This window comes from Microcebus murinus, chromosome 25, assembly GCF_040939455.1.
Source record: "Microcebus murinus isolate Inina chromosome 25, M.murinus_Inina_mat1.0, whole genome shotgun sequence".
NCBI lineage: Eukaryota > Metazoa > Chordata > Mammalia > Primates > Cheirogaleidae > Microcebus > Microcebus murinus.
In genome coordinates, this window is record NC_134128.1 from 27,577,821 (window position 1) to 27,600,523 (window position 22,703).

General features: G+C 63.2%; 5 non-coding genes and 1 pseudogene across 5 annotated transcripts; all 6 read right to left on the minus strand.

The window, feature by feature from the left end:
* Positions 1–2,564: 2,564 nt before the first annotated feature.
* On the minus strand, positions 2,565–2,683 carry LOC142864424 (5S ribosomal RNA). Its single transcript, XR_012914982.1, has one exon. It is a non-coding gene; the product is annotated as a 5S ribosomal RNA (ribosomal RNA).
* Positions 2,684–6,478: 3,795 nt separating this feature from the next.
* LOC142864425 (5S ribosomal RNA) lies at positions 6,479–6,597 on the minus strand. The gene has a single exon (XR_012914983.1). It is a non-coding gene; the product is annotated as a 5S ribosomal RNA (ribosomal RNA).
* A 3,790-nt stretch (positions 6,598–10,387) lies between these two features.
* LOC142864426 (5S ribosomal RNA) lies at positions 10,388–10,506 on the minus strand. Its single transcript, XR_012914984.1, has one exon. It is a non-coding gene; the product is annotated as a 5S ribosomal RNA (ribosomal RNA).
* Positions 10,507–14,277: 3,771 nt separating this feature from the next.
* Positions 14,278–14,396, minus strand: LOC142864427 (5S ribosomal RNA). Its single transcript, XR_012914985.1, has one exon. It is a non-coding gene; the product is annotated as a 5S ribosomal RNA (ribosomal RNA).
* Positions 14,397–18,213: 3,817 nt separating this feature from the next.
* On the minus strand, positions 18,214–18,332 carry LOC142864428 (5S ribosomal RNA). The gene has a single exon (XR_012914986.1). It is a non-coding gene; the product is annotated as a 5S ribosomal RNA (ribosomal RNA).
* A 3,790-nt stretch (positions 18,333–22,122) lies between these two features.
* LOC142864473 (uncharacterized) lies at positions 22,123–22,241 on the minus strand (annotated as a pseudogene).
* Positions 22,242–22,703: the final 462 nt, after the last annotated feature.

The window sequence follows — 22,703 nt, forward strand, 5'->3', positions numbered from 1 at the left end:
GTCTCAGAGCGGGGTTCCCAGGAGGATCAGGCTGAAGCTGGGACTTGGCCTCAAAGTGTCCCCTCGCATGGCCACCCCCTTCCCCTTCCTGCTCCTCTACTCCTGGTGCCCCTCCATCCAGGGGCCAGACCTTAAAGAGTCACCGCAAGAGAATCCTGGTCCCAAAGGAGCCTTCTGGGGGACCGGTGCTGACAGAGGTTGTGGGCATGGCCCGCTGGGGCTCTGCCCGACCCAGGGCTGAGAGATGCCACCTCCCAGCTCTGGGTCCCTGCAGGAAGTGTTGGCAAGCACAGGGCCGGTCCTCCAAAGGCCCAGGTGCAGGGAGCCCAGGCCAAGCAGCCTGTGGAAGAAGCCACTTGCCGTGCCACCCCGGGAACAGGACTGCAGGCCCCGGCCCTTCCCACCTCCTCCTCCTCCTCCTCCTCCTCCTCCCCCCCGCCTCCCCCCTCACAGGGCACAGGGCTCAGAGACACCTCAGACTCTTGCTACCCAAAGTGCAAAGGGCATCAGTTGCTCCTCCAACCCCCCCGCCCAGCAGACCACGTTGTCCAGCCAGCCCCCGGGCCTCCCTGGGGTGCCCAGCACAAAAGTGCAGACACCCACCGGACCCTCAATCTCAGTTTTCGGATGTTTTTGCCACTCTAAGGACCCGCAGGCCAGCTGGGCCTTCGGGCAGGACAGAGAGCCCCGGAATCCGACGTGGAGAGCTGCGTGTACGTCCCCATCAGGAGGCGGTCCCCACCTCCGCGGCTCTCCCCTTGCGGGGAGCGGCAGCCCAGCCGGCAGCCGCAGGGCCTCAGGGAAGACACCAGGCTGGGCCCCCGCGGCACAGCGGGGGCACGTCCCCCGCACTCACGCGACTTAGGGACGGCTGCTGGAGACTGCTGCGGCCACCCTGCTGCCGGGTTTCTGGAGGGCTTCCTGGAAGCAGCGTCCACACCAAGCCCTTGGAAGGCCCGGGCGACGGAGGAGCCGGTCAGGCAGGGGCCGAGGACGGTGAGAGGCCGGGCGGGAAGGAGCGTGTCAGGCAGGGGCAGAGGACGGTGACCGGCCGGGCGGGGAGGAGCCGGTCAGGCGGGGGCCCAGGACAGTGACGGGCCTGGCCGGGGAGGAGTGCGTCAGGCAGGGGCAGAGGAGACGGGCTGGGTAAGGGTTAGGGTTACAGTTAGGGCACAATTCACAATCGCAAAGACGTGGAAGCGACCCGAGTGCCCATCCATCCAGGAGTGCATCAATAAAATGTGGCGCGTGGACACCACGGAGTGCCATTCGGCTGTGAGGAGCAGCCGTGAGAGGGCGCCTCTCGTGTTCTCCTGGCCAGAGCTGGAACCCGTTCCAGTAAGCCAAGTATCCCAAGAATGGACACACGAGCACCACGTGAGCGCGCTCACCGGCAAATTGGTACGAACGGATGGACGCCTAAGTGGACAGAGAGGAATCACCTTCATCGGGTGGGTGTCGGGCGGGTGGGGGGAGGGGAGGGGCATACACATCCATTAGGCATGGGGTGGGTGCGCACCGACTGGGGGATGGGCGCACTTGAAGCTCTGACCCGAGGGGGGAGGCTTGGAGAGGGCAAGGCACCCGACCTTAACATTGGTACCCCCACAATACGCTGGAACAACATGAGAGGTATATGAATAAGAACACAGGGGGGGCCGGGCGCGGTGGCTCACGCCTGTAATCCTAGCTCTCTGGGAGGCCGAGGCGGGCGGATTGCTCCAGGTCAGGAGTTCGAAACCAGCCTGAGCAAGAGCGAGACCCCGTCTCTACTAAAAATAGAAAGAAATTAATTGGCCAACTAATATATATAGAAAAACACAGCCGGGCGTGGTGGTGCATGCCTGTAGTCCCAACTACTCGGGAGGCTGAGGCAGCAGGATTGCTTGAGCCCGGAGATTGAGGTTGCTGTGAGCTAGGCTGACGCCATGGCACTCACTCTAGCCTGGGCAGCAAAACGAGACTCTGTCTCAAAAAAAAAAAAAAAAAAAAAACACAGGGGGGAGGGGGGCACGGGCAACACATGTCACCTGCATACTTGTACTCCCATCATCTGCTTGAAAAGAGAGAGAAAAGAAAATGCAATCCTAGAGGTAAGAGACACTTTTTAAAAATAATGAATCCGAAGAGAAAAGTAAAAGGAGGCCTGTGGAGCAGGTCTGGGTGTGACTCCGGATCCCCCAACATCAGGTGCCACCACCAAAGATTCCTGCGTGTAGCCCATAGAACCCCAAAAGCAACGGGACGAGTTCTGGTCACATACTCCCTCAAAATGACATCCTGGCCTTCTTCTGGAACTCCCTCCCCTCTCAGACTCTCAAGGTTTCCTCCAGCGTGTCGGTTCCCACAGAGCAGACCTTTGGTCTGAGACCTGACAGTCCAGATGCCACGCATGCTGCCGCGTGGCAGCGGTGTCGCGGCTTGGGACAAGAGGAGGCCCCACGGTGCGGGCTGGGGCGCCAGGCACCGCGCGGGCGCTGAGGGTGGGGGTGACCCCCACCCCGGGCCGCCGCCGCGCTCCCAGAAAGGGGACAGAACAAGAGGCAAAAAAAAAAAAAAGCAGCAGCCTGTGGCACCCGGTATTCCCAGGCGGTCTCCCATCCAAGTACTAACCAGGCCCGACCCTGCTTAGCTTCCGAGACCAGACGAGATCGGGGGCGTTCAGGGTGGTGTCGCCCTAGACGGCGGCGGAGGGCGCCCCTGCCCCGCTCGAGAAGCCGAGCCTCTCTGGGCTTCCCCGCCGCCGCCTCCCGCCCCAGGCCCCGGGCCGGTTGAGTTCGCCGGCCGGGTCCCGCGGGCTCCCAGGGATGGGGGTGATGGGCGGGGCTGGGCGGGGCGGGGCGGGGCGGGGTGGGGGGCTGTCTCTCTATACACACACACACACACTCACACTCACTCACACTCACACAAGATGCGCCTCCGCGGCTGGACTCGCCAAGGTGGAGCCCTCCCAGCCCCCCTCGTCTCCTCGCCCGGCCTCCTTCACCTACCCGCTGCCCACCCCCAGCGCGTCGCTGCCGCTGACTGCGCACGCGCGGGACGCTCGCCCTTTGACCCCAGCCAGGGGCCGCCCTCCCCCACAACCCCTTTCAGCTGCGCCCCCCCCTCGCCCCGTGGGTGGGCTGCCGCCTATTCCCCCGGGCCAGGGCTGGGGCACAGCCAGTGTACGGGGCGTCTCTCTCTGGGGATGTGTCCCATGGGTGGGGTGGGGTGGCGTGGTTTGGGGGGCGCTGAAGAAATCAGTCCCCTCCATCTCCTACCTCTGGAAAACGCCCAAGCCCGTGGAGAACTGCCGGCACCGCTTCGTGGGGGCCGGGACCCTCCTCCGTGTCCTCCTGTGGCCCAGTCCAAGGGGCCTGGGCCTGGCCGGGGCTGCATTGGACCCCGACCACCCTGGCGTGTGGACTCGCTAAAAATCGGCCATTAGATATTGGATTCCAGCTTCCTGGAGGTCATTTCACTAATGAGTGCACCGGAAAGAGTTTCCTAATCCATCTGTGAGGGTGGCAACTGAAAGAGAATTTTAAAGCTGACAGAATAGGCTTGGGAAGGCATAGGAGATTTCCACACCCAGCAAGGAAGACTTTCCCGAAATGGAAGAAAGAAACGAGCAAACAGAGACACCGGTAGCCCGCCCGGAAAAGAGTCTGCCCCTGAGAGAAAGCACCCTGACCAGGTTCACCCGTGGGTGGGTGGGTGGCGAGCTAGCGGCATTCAGAAGAGCGAGGCCCGCAGTCTGTGCGGAAGACACCTGCGCTCGGGTGTGTGTGGCGGCGCGATTCACAAGCAGCTCTAGACGTTAAACCAAGGAGAAGCCAGGGAGTTCCCAACGCCCCAGGTGTCCTCAGCCCACGACTGGCTGCTGTGGGAATGCGAAGCCCGGCTCCTTGTCTCAGAGCGGGGTTCCCAGGAGGATCAGGCTGAAGCTGGGACTTGGCCTCAAAGTGTCCCCTCGCATGGCCACCCCCTTCCCCTTCCTGCTCCTCTACTCCTGGTGCCCCTCCATCCAGGGGCCAGACCTTAAAGAGTCACCGCAAGAGAATCCTGGTCCCAAAGGAGCCTTCTGGGGGACCGGTGCTGACAGAGGTTGTGGGCATGGCCCGCTGGGGCTCTGCCCGACCCAGGGCTGAGAGATGCCACCTCCCAGCTCTGGGTCCCTGCAGGAAGTGTTGGCAAGCACAGGGCCGGTCCTCCAAAGGCCCAGGTGCAGGGAGCCCAGGCCAAGCAGCCTGTGGAAGAAGCCACTTGCCGTGCCACCCCGGGAACAGGACTGCAGGCCCCGGCCCTTCCCACCTCCTCCTCCTCCTCCTCCTCCTCCTCCCCCCCGCCTCCCCCCTCACAGGGCACAGGGCTCAGAGACACCTCAGACTCTTGCTACCCAAAGTGCAAAGGGCATCAGTTGCTCCTCCAACCCCCCCGCCCAGCAGACCACGTTGTCCAGCCAGCCCCCGGGCCTCCCTGGGGTGCCCAGCACAAAAGTGCAGACACCCACCGGACCCTCAATCTCAGTTTTCGGATGTTTTTGCCACTCTAAGGAGCCGCAGGCCAGCTGGGCCTTCGGGCAGGACAGAGAGCCCCGGAATCCGACGTGGAGAGCTGCGTGTACGTCCCCATCAGGAGGCGGTCCCCACCTCCGCGGCTCTCCCCTTGCGGGGAGCGGCAGCCCAGCCGGCAGCCGCAGGGCCTCAGGGAAGACACCAGGCTGGGCCCCCGCGGCACAGCGGGGGCACGTCCCCCGCACTCACGCGACTTAGGGACGGCTGCTGGAGACTGCTGCGGCCACCCTGCTGCCGGGTTTCTGGAGGGCTTCCTGGAAGCAGCGTCCACACCAAGCCCTTGGAAGGCCCGGGCGACGGAGGAGCCGGTCAGGCAGGGGCCGAGGACGGTGAGAGGCCGGGCGGGAAGGAGCGTGTCAGGCAGGGGCAGAGGACGGTGACCGGCCGGGCGGGGAGGAGCCGGTCAGGCGGGGGCCCAGGACAGTGACGGGCCTGGCCGGGGAGGAGTGCGTCAGGCAGGGGCAGAGGAGACGGGCTGGGTAAGGGTTAGGGTGACAGTTAGGGCACAATTCACAATCGCAAAGACGTGGAAGCGACCCGAGTGCCCCTCCATCCAGGAGTGCATCAATAAAATGTGGCGCGTGGACACCACGGAGTGCCATTCGGCTGTGAGGAGCAGCGGTGAGAGGGCGCCTCTCGTGTTCTCCTGGCCAGAGCTGGAACCCGTTCCAGTAAGCCAAGTATCCCAAGAATGGACACACGAGCACCACGTGAGCGCGCTCACCAGCAAATTGGTACGAACGGATGGACACCTAAGTGGACAGAGAGGAATCACCTTCATCGGGTGGGTGTCGGGCGGGTGGGGGGAGGGGAGGGGCATACACATCCATTAGGCATGGGGTGGGTGCGCACCGACTGGGGGATGGGCGCGCACCGACTGGGGGATGGGCGCACTTGAAGCTCTGACCCGAGGGGGGAGGCTTGGAGAGGGCAAGGCACCCGACCTTAACATTGGTACCCCCACAATACGCTGGAACAACATGAGAGGTATATGAATAAGAACACAGGGGGGGCCGGGCGCGGTGGCTCACGCCTGTAATCCTAGCTCTCTGGGAGGCCGAGGCGGGCGGATTGCTCCAGGTCAGGAGTTCGAAACCAGCCTGAGCAAGAGCGAGACCCCGTCTCTACTAAAAATAGAAAGAAATTAATTGGCCAACTAATATATATAGAAAAACACAGCCGGGCGTGGTGGTGCATGCCTGTAGTCCCAACTACTCGGGAGGCTGAGGCAGCAGGATTGCTTGAGCCCGGAGATTGAGGTTGCTGTGAGCTAGGCTGACGCCATGGCACTCACTCTAGCCTGGGCAGCAAAACGAGACTCTGTCTCAAAAAAAAAAAAAAAAAAAAAAGAACACAGGGGGGAGGGGGGCACGGGCAACACATGTCACCTGCATACTTGTACTCCCATCATCTGCTTGAAAAGAGAGAGAAAAGAAAATGCAATCCTAGAGGTAAGAGACACTTTTTAAAAATAATGAATCCGAAGAGAAAAGTAAAAGGAGGCCTGTGGAGCAGGTCTGGGTGTGACTCCGGATCCCCCAACATCAGGTGCCACCACCAAAGATTCCTGCGTGTAGCCCATAGAACCCCAAAAGCAACGGGACGAGTTCTGGTCACATACTCCCTCAAAATGACATCCTGGCCTTCTTCTGGAACTCCCTCCCCTCTCAGACTCTCAAGGTTTCCTCCAGCGTGTCGGTTCCCACAGAGCAGACCTTTGGTCTGAGACCTGACAGTCCAGATGCCACGCATGCTGCCGCGTGGCAGCGGTGTCGCGGCTTGGGACAAGAGGAGGCCCCACGGTGCGGGCTGGGGCGCCAGGCACCGCGCGGGCGCTGAGGGTGGGGGTGACCCCCACCCCGGGCCGCCGCCGCGCTCCCAGAAAGGGGACAGAACAAGAGGCAAAAAAAAAAAAAAGCAGCAGCCTGTGGCACCCGGTATTCCCAGGCGGTCTCCCATCCAAGTACTAACCAGGCCCGACCCTGCTTAGCTTCCGAGACCAGACGAGATCGGGGGCGTTCAGGGTGGTGTCGCCCTAGACGGCGGCGGAGGGCGCCCCTGCCCCGCTCGAGAAGCCGAGCCTCTCTGGGCTTCCCCGCCGCCGCCTCCTCCCGCCCCAGGCCCCGCCTCCCGCCCCAGGCCCCGCGCCGGTTGAGTTCGCCGGCCGGGTCCCGCGGGCTCCCAGGGATGGGGGTGATGGGCGGGGCTGGGCGGGGCGGGGCGGGGCGGGGTGGGGGGCTGTCTCTCTATACACACACACACACACTCACACTCACTCACACTCACACAAGATGCGCCTCCGCGGCTGGACTCGCCAAGGTGGAGCCCTCCCAGCCCCCCTCGTCTCCTCGCCCGGCCTCCTTCACCTACCCGCTGCCCACCCCCAGCGCGTCGCTGCCGCTGACTGCGCACGCGCGGGACGCTCGCCCTTTGACCCCAGCCAGGGGCCGCCCTCCCCCACAACCCCTTTCAGCTGCGCCCCCCCCTCGCCCCGTGGGTGGGCTGCCGCCTATTCCCCCGGGCCAGGGCTGGGGCACAGCCAGTGTACGGGGCGTCTCTCTCTGGGGATGTGTCCCATGGGTGGGGTGGGGTGGCGTGGTTTGGGGGGCGCTGAAGAAATCAGTCCCCTCCATCTCCTACCTCTGGAAAACGCCCAAGCCCGTGGAGAACTGCCGGCACCGCTTCGTGGGGGCCGGGACCCTCCTCCGTGTCCTCCTGTGGCCCAGTCCAAGGGGCCTGGGCCTGGCCGGGGCTGCATTGGACCCCGACCACCCTGGCGTGTGGACTCGCTAAAAATCGGCCATTAGATATTGGATTCCAGCTTCCTGGAGGTCATTTCACTAATGAGTGCACCGGAAAGAGTTTCCTAATCCATCTGTGAGGGTGGCAACTGAAAGAGAATTTTAAAGCTGACAGAATAGGCTTGGGAAGGCATAGGAGATTTCCACACCCAGCAAGGAAGACTTTCCCGAAATGGAAGAAAGAAACGAGCAAACAGAGACACCGGTAGCCCGCCCGGAAAAGAGTCTGCCCCTGAGAGAAAGCACCCTGACCAGGTTCACCCGTGGGTGGGTGGGTGGCGAGCTAGCGGCATTCAGAAGAGCGAGGCCCGCAGTCTGTGCGGAAGACACCTGCGCTCGGGTGTGTGTGGCGGCGCGATTCACAAGCAGCTCTAGACGTTAAACCAAGGAGAAGCCAGGGAGTTCCCAACGCCCCAGGTGTCCTCAGCCCACGACTGGCTGCTGTGGGAATGCGAAGCCCGGCTCCTTGTCTCAGAGCGGGGTTCCCAGGAGGATCAGGCTGAAGCTGGGACTTGGCCTCAAAGTGTCCCCTCGCATGGCCACCCCCTTCCCCTTCCTGCTCCTCTACTCCTGGTGCCCCTCCATCCAGGGGCCAGACCTTAAAGAGTCACCGCAAGAGAATCCTGGTCCCAAAGGAGCCTTCTGGGGGACCGGTGCTGACAGAGGTTGTGGGCATGGCCCGCTGGGGCTCTGCCCGACCCAGGGCTGAGAGATGCCACCTCCCAGCTCTGGGTCCCTGCAGGAAGTGTTGGCAAGCACAGGGCCGGTCCTCCAAAGGCCCAGGTGCAGGGAGCCCAGGCCAAGCAGCCTGTGGAAGAAGCCACTTGCCGTGCCACCCCGGGAACAGGACTGCAGGCCCCGGCCCTTCCCACCTCCTCCTCCTCCTCCTCCTCCTCCCCCCCCGCCCCCCCCCACAGGGCACAGGGCTCAGAGACACCTCAGACTCTTGCTACCCAAAGTGCAAAGGGCATCAGTTGCTCCTCCAACCCCCCCGCCCAGCAGACCACGTTGTCCAGCCAGCCCCCGGGCCTCCCTGGGGTGCCCAGCACAAAAGTGCAGACACCCACCGGACCCTCAATCTCAGTTTTCGGATGTTTTTGCCACTCTAAGGACCCGCAGGCCAGCTGGGCCTTCGGGCAGGACAGAGAGCCCCGGAATCCGACGTGGAGAGCTGCGTGTACGTCCCCATCAGGAGGCGGTCCCCACCTCCGCGGCTCTCCCCTTGCGGGGAGCGGCAGCCCAGCCGGCAGCCGCAGGGCCTCAGGGAAGACACCAGGCTGGGCCCCCGCGGCACAGCGGGGGCACGTCCCCCGCACTCACGCGACTTAGGGACGGCTGCTGGAGACTGCTGCGGCCACCCTGCTGCCGGGTTTCTGGAGGGCTTCCTGGAAGCAGCGTCCACACCAAGCCCTTGGAAGGCCCGGGCGACGGAGGAGCCGGTCAGGCAGGGGCCGAGGACGGTGAGAGGCCGGGCGGGAAGGAGCGTGTCAGGCAGGGGCAGAGGACGGTGACCGGCCGGGCGGGGAGGAGCCGGTCAGGCGGGGGCCCAGGACAGTGACGGGCCTGGCCGGGGAGGAGTGCGTCAGGCAGGGGCAGAGGAGACGGGCTGGGTAAGGGTTAGGGTTACAGTTAGGGCACAATTCACAATCGCAAAGACGTGGAAGCGACCCGAGTGCCCATCCATCCAGGAGTGCATCAATAAAATGTGGCGCGTGGACACCACGGAGTGCCATTCGGCTGTGAGGAGCAGCCGTGAGAGGGCGCCTCTCGTGTTCTCCTGGCCAGAGCTGGAACCCGTTCCAGTAAGCCAAGTATCCCAAGAATGGACACACGAGCACCACGTGAGCGCGCTCACCGGCAAATTGGTACGAACGGATGGACGCCTAAGTGGACAGAGAGGAATCACCTTCATCGGGTGGGTGTCGGGCGGGTGGGGGGAGGGGAGGGGCATACACATCCATTAGGCATGGGGTGGGTGCGCACCGACTGGGGGATGGGCGCACTTGAAGCTCTGACCCGAGGGGGGAGGCTTGGAGAGGGCAAGGCACCCGACCTTAACATTGGTACCCCCACAATACGCTGGAACAACATGAGAGGTATATGAATAAGAACACAGGGGGGGCCGGGCGCGGTGGCTCACGCCTGTAATCCTAGCTCTCTGGGAGGCCGAGGCGGGCGGATTGCTCCAGGTCAGGAGTTCGAAACCAGCCTGAGCAAGAGCGAGACCCCGTCTCTACTAAAAATAGAAAGAAATTAATTGGCCAACTAATATATATAGAAAAACACAGCCGGGCGTGGTGGTGCATGCCTGTAGTCCCAACTACTCGGGAGGCTGAGGCAGCAGGATTGCTTGAGCCCGGAGATTGAGGTTGCTGTGAGCTAGGCTGACGCCATGGCACTCACTCTAGCCTGGGCAGCAAAACGAGACTCTGTCTCAAAAAAAAAAAAAAAAAAAAAGAACACAGGGGGGAGGGGGGCACGGGCAACACATGTCACCTGCATACTTGTACTCCCATCATCTGCTTGAAAAGAGAGAGAAAAGAAAATGCAATCCTAGAGGTAAGAGACACTTTTTAAAAATAATGAATCCGAAGAGAAAAGTAAAAGGAGGCCTGTGGAGCAGGTCTGGGTGTGACTCCGGATCCCCCAACATCAGGTGCCACCACCAAAGATTCCTGCGTGTAGCCCATAGAACCCCAAAAGCAACGGGACGAGTTCTGGTCACATACTCCCTCAAAATGACATCCTGGCCTTCTTCTGGAACTCCCTCCCCTCTCAGACTCTCAAGGTTTCCTCCAGCGTGTCGGTTCCCACAGAGCAGACCTTTGGTCTGAGACCTGACAGTCCAGATGCCACGCATGCTGCCGCGTGGCGGCGGTGTCGCGGCTTGGGACAAGAGGAGGCCCCACGGTGCGGGCTGGGGCGCCAGGCACCGCGCGGGCGCTGAGGGTGGGGGTGACCCCCACCCCGGGCCGCCGCCGCGCTCCCAGAAAGGGGACAGAACAAGAGGCAAAAAAAAAAAAAAGCAGCAGCCTGTGGCACCCGGTATTCCCAGGCGGTCTCCCATCCAAGTACTAACCAGGCCCGACCCTGCTTAGCTTCCGAGACCAGACGAGATCGGGGGCGTTCAGGGTGGTGTCGCCCTAGACGGCGGCGGAGGGCGCCCCTGCCCCGCTCGAGAAGCCGAGCCTCTCTGGGCTTCCCCGCCGCCGCCTCCCGCCCCAGGCCCCGGGCCGGTTGAGTTCGCCGGCCGGGTCCCGCGGGCTCCCAGGGATGGGGGTGATGGGCGGGGCTGGGCGGGGCGGGGCGGGGCGGGGTGGGGGGCTGTCTCTCTATACACACACACACACACTCACACTCACTCACACTCACACAAGATGCGCCTCCGCGGCTGGACTCGCCAAGGTGGAGCCCTCCCAGCCCCCCTCGTCTCCTCGCCCGGCCTCCTTCACCTACCCGCTGCCCACCCCCAGCGCGTCGCTGCCGCTGACTGCGCACGCGCGGGACGCTCGCCCTTTGACCCCAGCCAGGGGCCGCCCTCCCCCACAACCCCTTTCAGCTGCGCCCCCCCCTCGCCCCGTGGGTGGGCTGCCGCCTATTCCCCCGGGCCAGGGCTGGGGCACAGCCAGTGTACGGGGCGTCTCTCTCTGGGGATGTGTCCCATGGGTGGGGTGGGGTGGCGTGGTTTGGGGGGCGCTGAAGAAATCAGTCCCCTCCATCTCCTACCTCTGGAAAACGCCCAAGCCCGTGGAGAACTGCCGGCACCGCTTCGTGGGGGCCGGGACCCTCCTCCGTGTCCTCCTGTGGCCCAGTCCAAGGGGCCTGGGCCTGGCCGGGGCTGCATTGGACCCCGACCACCCTGGCGTGTGGACTCGCTAAAAATCGGCCATTAGATATTGGATTCCAGCTTCCTGGAGGTCATTTCACTAATGAGTGCACCGGAAAGAGTTTCCTAATCCATCTGTGAGGGTGGCAACTGAAAGAGAATTTTAAAGCTGACAGAATAGGCTTGGGAAGGCATAGGAGATTTCCACACCCAGCAAGGAAGACTTTCCCGAAATGGAAGAAAGAAACGAGCAAACAGAGACACCGGTAGCCCGCCCGGAAAAGAGTCTGCCCCTGAGAGAAAGCACCCTGACCAGGTTCACCCGTGGGTGGGTGGGTGGCGAGCTAGCGGCATTCAGAAGAGCGAGGCCCGCAGTCTGTGCGGAAGACACCTGCGCTCGGGTGTGTGTGGCGGCGCGATTCACAAGCAGCTCTAGACGTTAAACCAAGGAGAAGCCAGGGAGTTCCCAACGCCCCAGGTGTCCTCAGCCCACGACTGGCTGCTGTGGGAATGCGAAGCCCGGCTCCTTGTCTCAGAGCGGGGTTCCCAGGAGGATCAGGCTGAAGCTGGGACTTGGCCTCAAAGTGTCCCCTCGCATGGCCACCCCCTTCCCCTTCCTGCTCCTCTACTCCTGGTGCCCCTCCATCCAGGGGCCAGACCTTAAAGAGTCACCGCAAGAGAATCCTGGTCCCAAAGGAGCCTTCTGGGGGACCGGTGCTGACAGAGGTTGTGGGCATGGCCCGCTGGGGCTCTGCCCGACCCAGGGCTGAGAGATGCCACCTCCCAGCTCTGGGTCCCTGCAGGAAGTGTTGGCAAGCACAGGGCCGGTCCTCCAAAGGCCCAGGTGCAGGGAGCCCAGGCCAAGCAGCCTGTGGAAGAAGCCACTTGCCGTGCCACCCCGGGAACAGGACTGCAGGCCCCGGCCCTTCCCACCTCCTCCTCCTCCTCCTCCTCCTCCTCCCCCCCGCCTCCCCCCTCACAGGGCACAGGGCTCAGAGACACCTCAGACTCTTGCTACCCAAAGTGCAAAGGGCATCAGTTGCTCCTCCAACCCCCCCGCCCAGCAGACCACGTTGTCCAGCCAGCCCCCGGGCCTCCCTGGGGTGCCCAGCACAAAAGTGCAGACACCCACCGGACCCTCAATCTCAGTTTTCGGATGTTTTTGCCACTCTAAGGACCCGCAGGCCAGCTGGGCCTTCGGGCAGGACAGAGAGCCCCGGAATCCGACGTGGAGAGCTGCGTGTACGTCCCCATCAGGAGGCGGTCCCCACCTCCGCGGCTCTCCCCTTGCGGGGAGCGGCAGCCCAGCCGGCAGCCGCAGGGCCTCAGGGAAGACACCAGGCTGGGCCCCCGCGGCACAGCGGGGGCACGTCCCCCGCACTCACGCGACTTAGGGACGGCTGCTGGAGACTGCTGCGGCCACCCTGCTGCCGGGTTTCTGGAGGGCTTCCTGGAAGCAGCGTCCACACCAAGCCCTTGGAAGGCCCGGGCGACGGAGGAGCCGGTCAGGCAGGGGCCGAGGACGGTGAGAGGCCGGGCGGGAAGGAGCGTGTCAGGCAGGGGCAGAGGACGGTGACCGGCCGGGCGGGGAGGAGCCGGTCAGGCGGGGGCCCAGGACAGTGACGGGCCTGGCCGGGGAGGAGTGCGTCAGGCAGGGGCAGAGGAGACGGGCTGGGTAAGGGTTAGGGTTACAGTTAGGGCACAATTCACAATCGCAAAGACGTGGAAGCGACCCGAGTGCCCATCCATCCAGGAGTGCATCAATAAAATGTGGCGCGTGGACACCACGGAGTGCCATTCGGCTGTGAGGAGCAGCCGTGAGAGGGCGCCTCTCGTGTTCTCCTGGCCAGAGCTGGAACCCGTTCCAGTAAGCCAAGTATCCCAAGAATGGACACACGAGCACCACGTGAGCGCGCTCACCGGCAAATTGGTACGAACGGATGGACGCCTAAGTGGACAGAGAGGAATCACCTTCATCGGGTGGGTGTCGGGCGGGTGGGGGGAGGGGAGGGGCATACACATCCATTAGGCATGGGGTGGGTGCGCACCGACTGGGGGATGGGCGCACTTGAAGCTCTGACCCGAGGGGGGAGGCTTGGAGAGGGCAAGGCACCCGACCTTAACATTGGTACCCCCACAATACGCTGGAACAACATGAGAGGTATATGAATAAGAACACAGGGGGGGCCGGGCGCGGTGGCTCACGCCTGTAATCCTAGCTCTCTGGGAGGCCGAGGCGGGCGGATTGCTCCAGGTCAGGAGTTCGAAACCAGCCTGAGCAAGAGCGAGACCCCGTCTCTACTAAAAATAGAAAGAAATTAATTGGCCAACTAATATATATAGAAAAACACAGCCGGGCGTGGTGGTGCATGCCTGTAGTCCCAACTACTCGGGAGGCTGAGGCAGCAGGATTGCTTGAGCCCGGAGATTGAGGTTGCTGTGAGCTAGGCTGACGCCATGGCACTCACTCTAGCCTGGGCAGCAAAACGAGACTCTGTCTCAAAAAAAAAAAAAAAAAAAAAAACACAGGGGGGAGGGGGGCACGGGCAACACATGTCACCTGCATACTTGTACTCCCATCATCTGCTTGAAAAGAGAGAGAAAAGAAAATGCAATCCTAGAGGTAAGAGACACTTTTTAAAAATAATGAATCCGAAGAGAAAAGTAAAAGGAGGCCTGTGGAGCAGGTCTGGGTGTGACTCCGGATCCCCCAACATCAGGTGCCACCACCAAAGATTCCTGCGTGTAGCCCATAGAACCCCAAAAGCAACGGGACGAGTTCTGGTCACATACTCCCTCAAAATGACATCCTGGCCTTCTTCTGGAACTCCCTCCCCTCTCAGACTCTCAAGGTTTCCTCCAGCGTGTCGGTTCCCACAGAGCAGACCTTCGGTCTGAGACCTGACAGTCCAGATGCCACGCATGCTGCCGCGTGGCAGCGGTGTCGCGGCTTGGGACAAGAGGAGGCCCCACGGTGCGGGCTGGGGCGCCAGGCACCGCGCGGGCGCTGAGGGTGGGGGTGACCCCCACCCCGGGCCGCCGCCGCGCTCCCAGAAAGGGGACAGAACAAGAGGCAAAAAAAAAAAAAAGCAGCAGCCTGTGGCACCCGGTATTCCCAGGCGGTCTCCCATCCAAGTACTAACCAGGCCCGACCCTGCTTAGCTTCCGAGACCAGACGAGATCGGGGGCGTTCAGGGTGGTGTCGCCCTAGACGGCGGCGGAGGGCGCCCCTGCCCCGCTCGAGAAGCCGAGCCTCTCTGGGCTTCCCCGCCGCCGCCTCCTCCCGCCCCAGGCCCCGCCTCCCGCCCCAGGCCCCGCGCCGGTTGAGTTCGCCGGCCGGGTCCCGCGGGCTCCCAGGGATGGGGGTGATGGGCGGGGCTGGGCGGGGCGGGGCGGGGCGGGGTGGGGGGCTGTCTCTCTATACACACACACACACACTCACACTCACTCACACTCACACAAGATGCGCCTCCGCGGCTGGACTCGCCAAGGTGGAGCCCTCCCAGCCCCCCTCGTCTCCTCGCCCGGCCTCCTTCACCTACCCGCTGCCCACCCCCAGCGCGTCGCTGCCGCTGACTGCGCACGCGCGGGACGCTCGCCCTTTGACCCCAGCCAGGGGCCGCCCTCCCCCACAACCCCTTTCAGCTGCGCCCCCCCCTCGCCCCGTGGGTGGGCTGCCGCCTATTCCCCCGGGCCAGGGCTGGGGCACAGCCAGTGTACGGGGCGTCTCTCTCTGGGGATGTGTCCCATGGGTGGGGTGGGGTGGCGTGGTTTGGGGGGCGCTGAAGAAATCAGTCCCCTCCATCTCCTACCTCTGGAAAACGCCCAAGCCCGTGGAGAACTGCCGGCACCGCTTCGTGGGGGCCGGGACCCTCCTCCGTGTCCTCCTGTGGCCCAGTCCAAGGGGCCTGGGCCTGGCCGGGGCTGCATTGGACCCCGACCACCCTGGCGTGTGGACTCGCTAAAAATCGGCCATTAGATATTGGATTCCAGCTTCCTGGAGGTCATTTCACTAATGAGTGCACCGGAAAGAGTTTCCTAATCCATCTGTGAGGGTGGCAACTGAAAGAGAATTTTAAAGCTGACAGAATAGGCTTGGGAAGGCATAGGAGATTTCCACACCCAGCAAGGAAGACTTTCCCGAAATGGAAGAAAGAAACGAGCAAACAGAGACACCGGTAGCCCGCCCGGAAAAGAGTCTGCCCCTGAGAGAAAGCACCCTGACCAGGTTCACCCGTGGGTGGGTGGGTGGCGAGCTAGCGGCATTCAGAAGAGCGAGGCCCGCAGTCTGTGCGGAAGACACCTGCGCTCGGGTGTGTGTGGCGGCGCGATTCACAAGCAGCTCTAGACGTTAAACCAAGGAGAAGCCAGGGAGTTCCCAACGCCCCAGGTGTCCTCAGCCCACGACTGGCTGCTGTGGGAATGCGAAGCCCGGCTCCTTGTCTCAGAGCGGGGTTCCCAGGAGGATCAGGCTGAAGCTGGGACTTGGCCTCAAAGTGTCCCCTCGCATGGCCACCCCCTTCCCCTTCCTGCTCCTCTACTCCTGGTGCCCCTCCATCCAGGGGCCAGACCTTAAAGAGTCACCGCAAGAGAATCCTGGTCCCAAAGGAGCCTTCTGGGGGACCGGTGCTGACAGAGGTTGTGGGCATGGCCCGCTGGGGCTCTGCCCGACCCAGGGCTGAGAGATGCCACCTCCCAGCTCTGGGTCCCTGCAGGAAGTGTTGGCAAGCACAGGGCCGGTCCTCCAAAGGCCCAGGTGCAGGGAGCCCAGGCCAAGCAGCCTGTGGAAGAAGCCACTTGCCGTGCCACCCCGGGAACAGGACTGCAGGCCCCGGCCCTTCCCACCTCCTCCTCCTCCTCCTCCTCCTCCTCCCCCCCGCCTCCCCCCTCACAGGGCACAGGGCTCAGAGACACCTCAGACTCTTGCTACCCAAAGTGCAAAGGGCATCAGTTGCTCCTCCAACCCCCCCGCCCAGCAGACCACGTTGTCCAGCCAGCCCCCGGGCCTCCCTGGGGTGCCCAGCACAAAAGTGCAGACACCCACCGGACCCTCAATCTCAGTTTTCGGATGTTTTTGCCACTCTAAGGAGCCGCAGGCCAGCTGGGCCTTCGGGCAGGACAGAGAGCCCCGGAATCCGACGTGGAGAGCTGCGTGTACGTCCCCATCAGGAGGCGGTCCCCACCTCCGCGGCTCTCCCCTTGCGGGGAGCGGCAGCCCAGCCGGCAGCCGCAGGGCCTCAGGGAAGACACCAGGCTGGGCCCCCGCGGCACAGCGGGGGCACGTCCCCCGCACTCACGCGACTTAGGGACGGCTGCTGGAGACTGCTGCGGCCACCCTGCTGCCGGGTTTCTGGAGGGCTTCCTGGAAGCAGCGTCCACACCAAGCCCTTGGAAGGCCCGGGCGACGGAGGAGCCGGTCAGGCAGGGGCCGAGGACGGTGAGAGGCCGGGCGGGAAGGAGCGTGTCAGGCAGGGGCAGAGGACGGTGACCGGCCGGGCGGGGAGGAGCCGGTCAGGCGGGGGCCCAGGACAGTGACGGGCCTGGCCGGGGAGGAGTGCGTCAGGCAGGGGCAGAGGAGACGGGCTGGGTAAGGGTTAGGGTGACAGTTAGGGCACAATTCACAATCGCAAAGACGTGGAAGCGACCCGAGTGCCCCTCCATCCAGGAGTGCATCAATAAAATGTGGCGCGTGGACACCACGGAGTGCCATTCGGCTGTGAGGAGCAGCGGTGAGAGGGCGCCTCTCGTGTTCTCCTGGCCAGAGCTGGAACCCGTTCCAGTAAGCCAAGTATCCCAAGAATGGACACACGAGCACCACGTGAGCGCGCTCACCAGCAAATTGGTACGAACGGATGGACACCTAAGTGGACAGAGAGGAATCACCTTCATCGGGTGGGTGTCGGGCGGGTGGGGGGAGGGGAGGGGCATACACATCCATTAGGCATGGGGTGGGTGCGCACCGACTGGGGGATGGGCGCGCACCGACTGGGGGATGGGCGCACTTGAAGCTCTGACCCGAGGGGGGAGGCTTGGAGAGGGCAAGGCACCCGACCTTAACATTGGTACCCCCACAATACGCTGGAACAACATGAGAGGTATATGAATAAGAACACAGGGGGGGCCGGGCGCGGTGGCTCACGCCTGTAATCCTAGCTCTCTGGGAGGCCGAGGCGGGCGGATTGCTCCAGGTCAGGAGTTCGAAACCAGCCTGAGCAAGAGCGAGACCCCGTCTCTACTAAAAATAGAAAGAAATTAATTGGCCAACTAATATATATAGAAAAACACAGCCGGGCGTGGTGGTGCATGCCTGTAGTCCCAACTACTCGGGAGGCTGAGGCAGCAGGATTGCTTGAGCCCGGAGATTGAGGTTGCTGTGAGCTAGGCTGACGCCATGGCACTCACTCTAGCCTGGGCAGCAAAACGAGACTCTGTCTCAAAAAAAAAAAAAAAAAAAAAAGAACACAGGGGGGAGGGGGGCACGGGCAACACATGTCACCTGCATACTTGTACTCCCATCATCTGCTTGAAAAGAGAGAGAAAAGAAAATGCAATCCTAGAGGTAAGAGACACTTTTTAAAAATAATGAATCCGAAGAGAAAAGTAAAAGGAGGCCTGTGGAGCAGGTCTGGGTGTGACTCCGGATCCCCCAACATCAGGTGCCACCACCAAAGATTCCTGCGTGTAGCCCATAGAACCCCAAAAGCAACGGGACGAGTTCTGGTCACATACTCCCTCAAAATGACATCCTGGCCTTCTTCTGGAACTCCCTCCCCTCTCAGACTCTCAAGGTTTCCTCCAGCGTGTCGGTTCCCACAGAGCAGACCTTTGGTCTGAGACCTGACAGTCCAGATGCCACGCATGCTGCCGCGTGGCAGCGGTGTCGCGGCTTGGGACAAGAGGAGGCCCCACGGTGCGGGCTGGGGCGCCAGGCACCGCGCGGGCGCTGAGGGTGGGGGTGACCCCCACCCCGGGCCGCCGCCGCGCTCCCAGAAAGGGGACAGAACAAGAGGCAAAAAAAAAAAAAAGCAGCAGCCTGTGGCACCCGGTATTCCCAGGCGGTCTCCCATCCAAGTACTAACCAGGCCCGACCCTGCTTAGCTTCCGAGACCAGACGAGATCGGGGGCGTTCAGGGTGGTGTCGCCCTAGACGGCGGCGGAGGGCGCCCCTGCCCCGCTCGAGAAGCCGAGCCTCTCTGGGCTTCCCCGCCGCCGCCTCCTCCCGCCCCAGGCCCCGCCTCCCGCCCCAGGCCCCGCGCCGGTTGAGTTCGCCGGCCGGGTCCCGCGGGCTCCCAGGGATGGGGGTGATGGGCGGGGCTGGGCGGGGCGGGGCGGGGCGGGGTGGGGGGCTGTCTCTCTATACACACACACACACACTCACACTCACTCACACTCACACAAGATGCGCCTCCGCGGCTGGACTCGCCAAGGTGGAGCCCTCCCAGCCCCCCTCGTCTCCTCGCCCGGCCTCCTTCACCTACCCGCTGCCCACCCCCAGCGCGTCGCTGCCGCTGACTGCGCACGCGCGGGACGCTCGCCCTTTGACCCCAGCCAGGGGCCGCCCTCCCCCACAACCCCTTTCAGCTGCGCCCCCCCCTCGCCCCGTGGGTGGGCTGCCGCCTATTCCCCCGGGCCAGGGCTGGGGCACAGCCAGTGTACGGGGCGTCTCTCTCTGGGGATGTGTCCCATGGGTGGGGTGGGGTGGCGTGGTTTGGGGGGCGCTGAAGAAATCAGTCCCCTCCATCTCCTACCTCTGGAAAACGCCCAAGCCCGTGGAGAACTGCCGGCACCGCTTCGTGGGGGCCGGGACCCTCCTCCGTGTCCTCCTGTGGCCCAGTCCAAGGGGCCTGGGCCTGGCCGGGGCTGCATTGGACCCCGACCACCCTGGCGTGTGGACTCGCTAAAAATCGGCCATTAGATATTGGATTCCAGCTTCCTGGAGGTCATTTCACTAATGAGTGCACCGGAAAGAGTTTCCTAATCCATCTGTGAGGGTGGCAACTGAAAGAGAATTTTAAAGCTGACAGAATAGGCTTGGGAAGGCATAGGAGATTTCCACACCCAGCAAGGAAGACTTTCCCGAAATGGAAGAAAGAAACGAGCAAACAGAGACACCGGTAGCCCGCCCGGAAAAGAGTCTGCCCCTGAGAGAAAGCACCCTGACCAGGTTCACCCGTGGGTGGGTGGGTGGCGAGCTAGCGGCATTCAGAAGAGCGAGGCCCGCAGTCTGTGCGGAAGACACCTGCGCTCGGGTGTGTGTGGCGGCGCGATTCACAAGCAGCTCTAGACGTTAAACCAAGGAGAAGCCAGGGAGTTCCCAACGCCCCAGGTGTCCTCAGCCCACGACTGGCTGCTGTGGGAATGCGAAGCCCGGCTCCTTGTCTCAGAGCGGGGTTCCCAGGAGGATCAGGCTGAAGCTGGGACTTGGCCTCAAAGTGTCCCCTCGCATGGCCACCCCCTTCCCCTTCCTGCTCCTCTACTCCTGGTGCCCCTCCATCCAGGGGCCAGACCTTAAAGAGTCACCGCAAGAGAATCCTGGTCCCAAAGGAGCCTTCTGGGGGACCGGTGCTGACAGAGGTTGTGGGCATGGCCCGCTGGGGCTCTGCCCGACCCAGGGCTGAGAGATGCCACCTCCCAGCTCTGGGTCCCTGCAGGAAGTGTTGGCAAGCACAGGGCCGGTCCTCCAAAGGCCCAGGTGCAGGGAGCCCAGGCCAAGCAGCCTGTGGAAGAAGCCACTTGCCGTGCCACCCCGGGAACAGGACTGCAGGCCCCGGCCCTTCCCACCTCCTCCTCCTCCTCCTCCTCCTCCCCCCCCGCCCCCCCCCACAGGGCACAGGGCTCAGAGACACCTCAGACTCTTGCTACCCAAAGTGCAAAGGGCATCAGTTGCTCCTCCAACCCCCCCGCCCAGCAGACCACGTTGTCCAGCCAGCCCCCGGGCCTCCCTGGGGTGCCCAGCACAAAAGTGCAGACACCCACCGGACCCTCAATCTCAGTTTTCGGATGTTTTTGCCACTCTAAGGACCCGCAGGCCAGCTGGGCCTTCGGGCAGGACAGAGAGCCCCGGAATCCGACGTGGAGAGCTGCGTGTACGTCCCCATCAGGAGGCGGTCCCCACCTCCGCGGCTCTCCCCTTGCGGGGAGCGGCAGCCCAGCCGGCAGCCGCAGGGCCTCAGGGAAGACACCAGGCTGGGCCCCCGCGGCACAGCGGGGGCACGTCCCCCGCACTCACGCGACTTAGGGACGGCTGCTGGAGACTGCTGCGGCCACCCTGCTGCCGGGTTTCTGGAGGGCTTCCTGGAAGCAGCGTCCACACCAAGCCCTTGGAAGGCCCGGGCGACGGAGGAGCCGGTCAGGCAGGGGCCGAGGACGGTGAGAGGCCGGGCGGGAAGGAGCGTGTCAGGCAGGGGCAGAGGACGGTGACCGGCCGGGCGGGGAGGAGCCGGTCAGGCGGGGGCCCAGGACAGTGACGGGCCTGGCCGGGGAGGAGTGCGTCAGGCAGGGGCAGAGGAGACGGGCTGGGTAAGGGTTAGGGTTACAGTTAGGGCACAATTCACAATCGCAAAGACGTGGAAGCGACCCGAGTGCCCATCCATCCAGGAGTGCATCAATAAAATGTGGCGCGTGGACACCACGGAGTGCCATTCGGCTGTGAGGAGCAGCCGTGAGAGGGCGCCTCTCGTGTTCTCCTGGCCAGAGCTGGAACCCGTTCCAGTAAGCCAAGTATCCCAAGAATGGACACACGAGCACCACGTGAGCGCGCTCACCGGCAAATTGGTACGAACGGATGGACGCCTAAGTGGACAGAGAGGAATCACCTTCATCGGGTGGGTGTCGGGCGGGTGGGGGGAGGGGAGGGGCATACACATCCATTAGGCATGGGGTGGGTGCGCACCGACTGGGGGATGGGCGCACTTGAAGCTCTGACCCGAGGGGGGAGGCTTGGAGAGGGCAAGGCACCCGACCTTAACATTGGTACCCCCACAATACGCTGGAACAACATGAGAGGTATATGAATAAGAACACAGGGGGGGCCGGGCGCGGTGGCTCACGCCTGTAATCCTAGCTCTCTGGGAGGCCGAGGCGGGCGGATTGCTCCAGGTCAGGAGTTCGAAACCAGCCTGAGCAAGAGCGAGACCCCGTCTCTACTAAAAATAGAAAGAAATTAATTGGCCAACTAATATATATAGAAAAACACAGCCGGGCGTGGTGGTGCATGCCTGTAGTCCCAACTACTCGGGAGGCTGAGGCAGCAGGATTGCTTGAGCCCGGAGATTGAGGTTGCTGTGAGCTAGGCTGACGCCATGGCACTCACTCTAGCCTGGGCAGCAAAACGAGACTCTGCCTCAAAAAAAAAAAAAAAAAAAGAACGCAGGGGGGAGGGGGGCACGGGCGTCACATGTCACCTGAATACTTGTACTCCCATCATCTGCTTGAAGAGAGAGAGAAAAGAAAATGCAATCCTAGAGGTAAGAGACACTTTTTAAAAATAATGAATCCGAAGAGAAAAGTAAAAGGAGGCCTGTGGAGCAGGTCTGGGTGTGACTCCGGATCCCCCAACATCAGGTGCCACCACCAAAGATTCCTGCGTGTAGCCCATAGAACCCCAAAAGCAACGGGACGAGTTCTGGTCACATACTCCCTCAAAATGACATCCTGGCCTTCTTCTGGAACTCCCTCCCCTCTCAGACTCTCAAGGTTTCCTCCAGCGTGTCGGTTCCCACAGAGCAGACCTTTGGTCTGAGACCTGACAGTCCAGATGCCACGCATGCTGCCGCGTGGCGGCGGTGTCGCGGCTTGGGACAAGAGGAGGCCCCACGGTGCGGGCTGGGGCGCCAGGCACCGCGCGGGCGCTGAGGGTGGGGGTGACCCCCACCCCGGGCCGCCGCCGCGCTCCCAGAAAGGGGACAGAACAAGAGGCAAAAAAAAAAAAAAAAGCAGCAGCCTGTGGCACCCGGTATTCCCAGGCGGTCTCCCATCCAAGTACTAACCGGGCCCGACCCTGCTTAGCTTCCCAGACCAGACGAGATCGGGGGCGTTCAGGGTGGTGTGGCCCTAGACGGCGGCGGAGGGCGCCCCTGCCCCGCTCAAGAAGCCGAGCCTCTCTGGGCTTCCCCGCCGCCGCCTCCCGCGCCGGGCCGGGCCGGTTGAGTTCCCCGGCCGGGTCCCGCGGGCTCCCAGGGACGGGGGTGATGGGCGGGGCGGGGCGGGGCGGGGCGGGGCGGGGGGCTGTCTCTCTATACACACACACACACACTCACACTCACTCACACTCACACAAGATGCGCCTCCACGGCTGGACTCGCCAAGGTGGAGCCCTCCCAGCCCCCCTCGTCTCCTCGCCCGGCCTCCTTCACCTACCCGCTGCCCACCCCCAGCGCGTCGCTGCCTGCCGCTGACTGCGCACGCGCGGGACGCTCGCCCTTTGACCCCAGCCAGGGGCCGCCCTCCCCCACAACCCCTTTCAGCTGCGCCCCCCCCCCTCGCCCTGTGGGTGGGCTGCCGCCTATTCCCCCGGGCCAG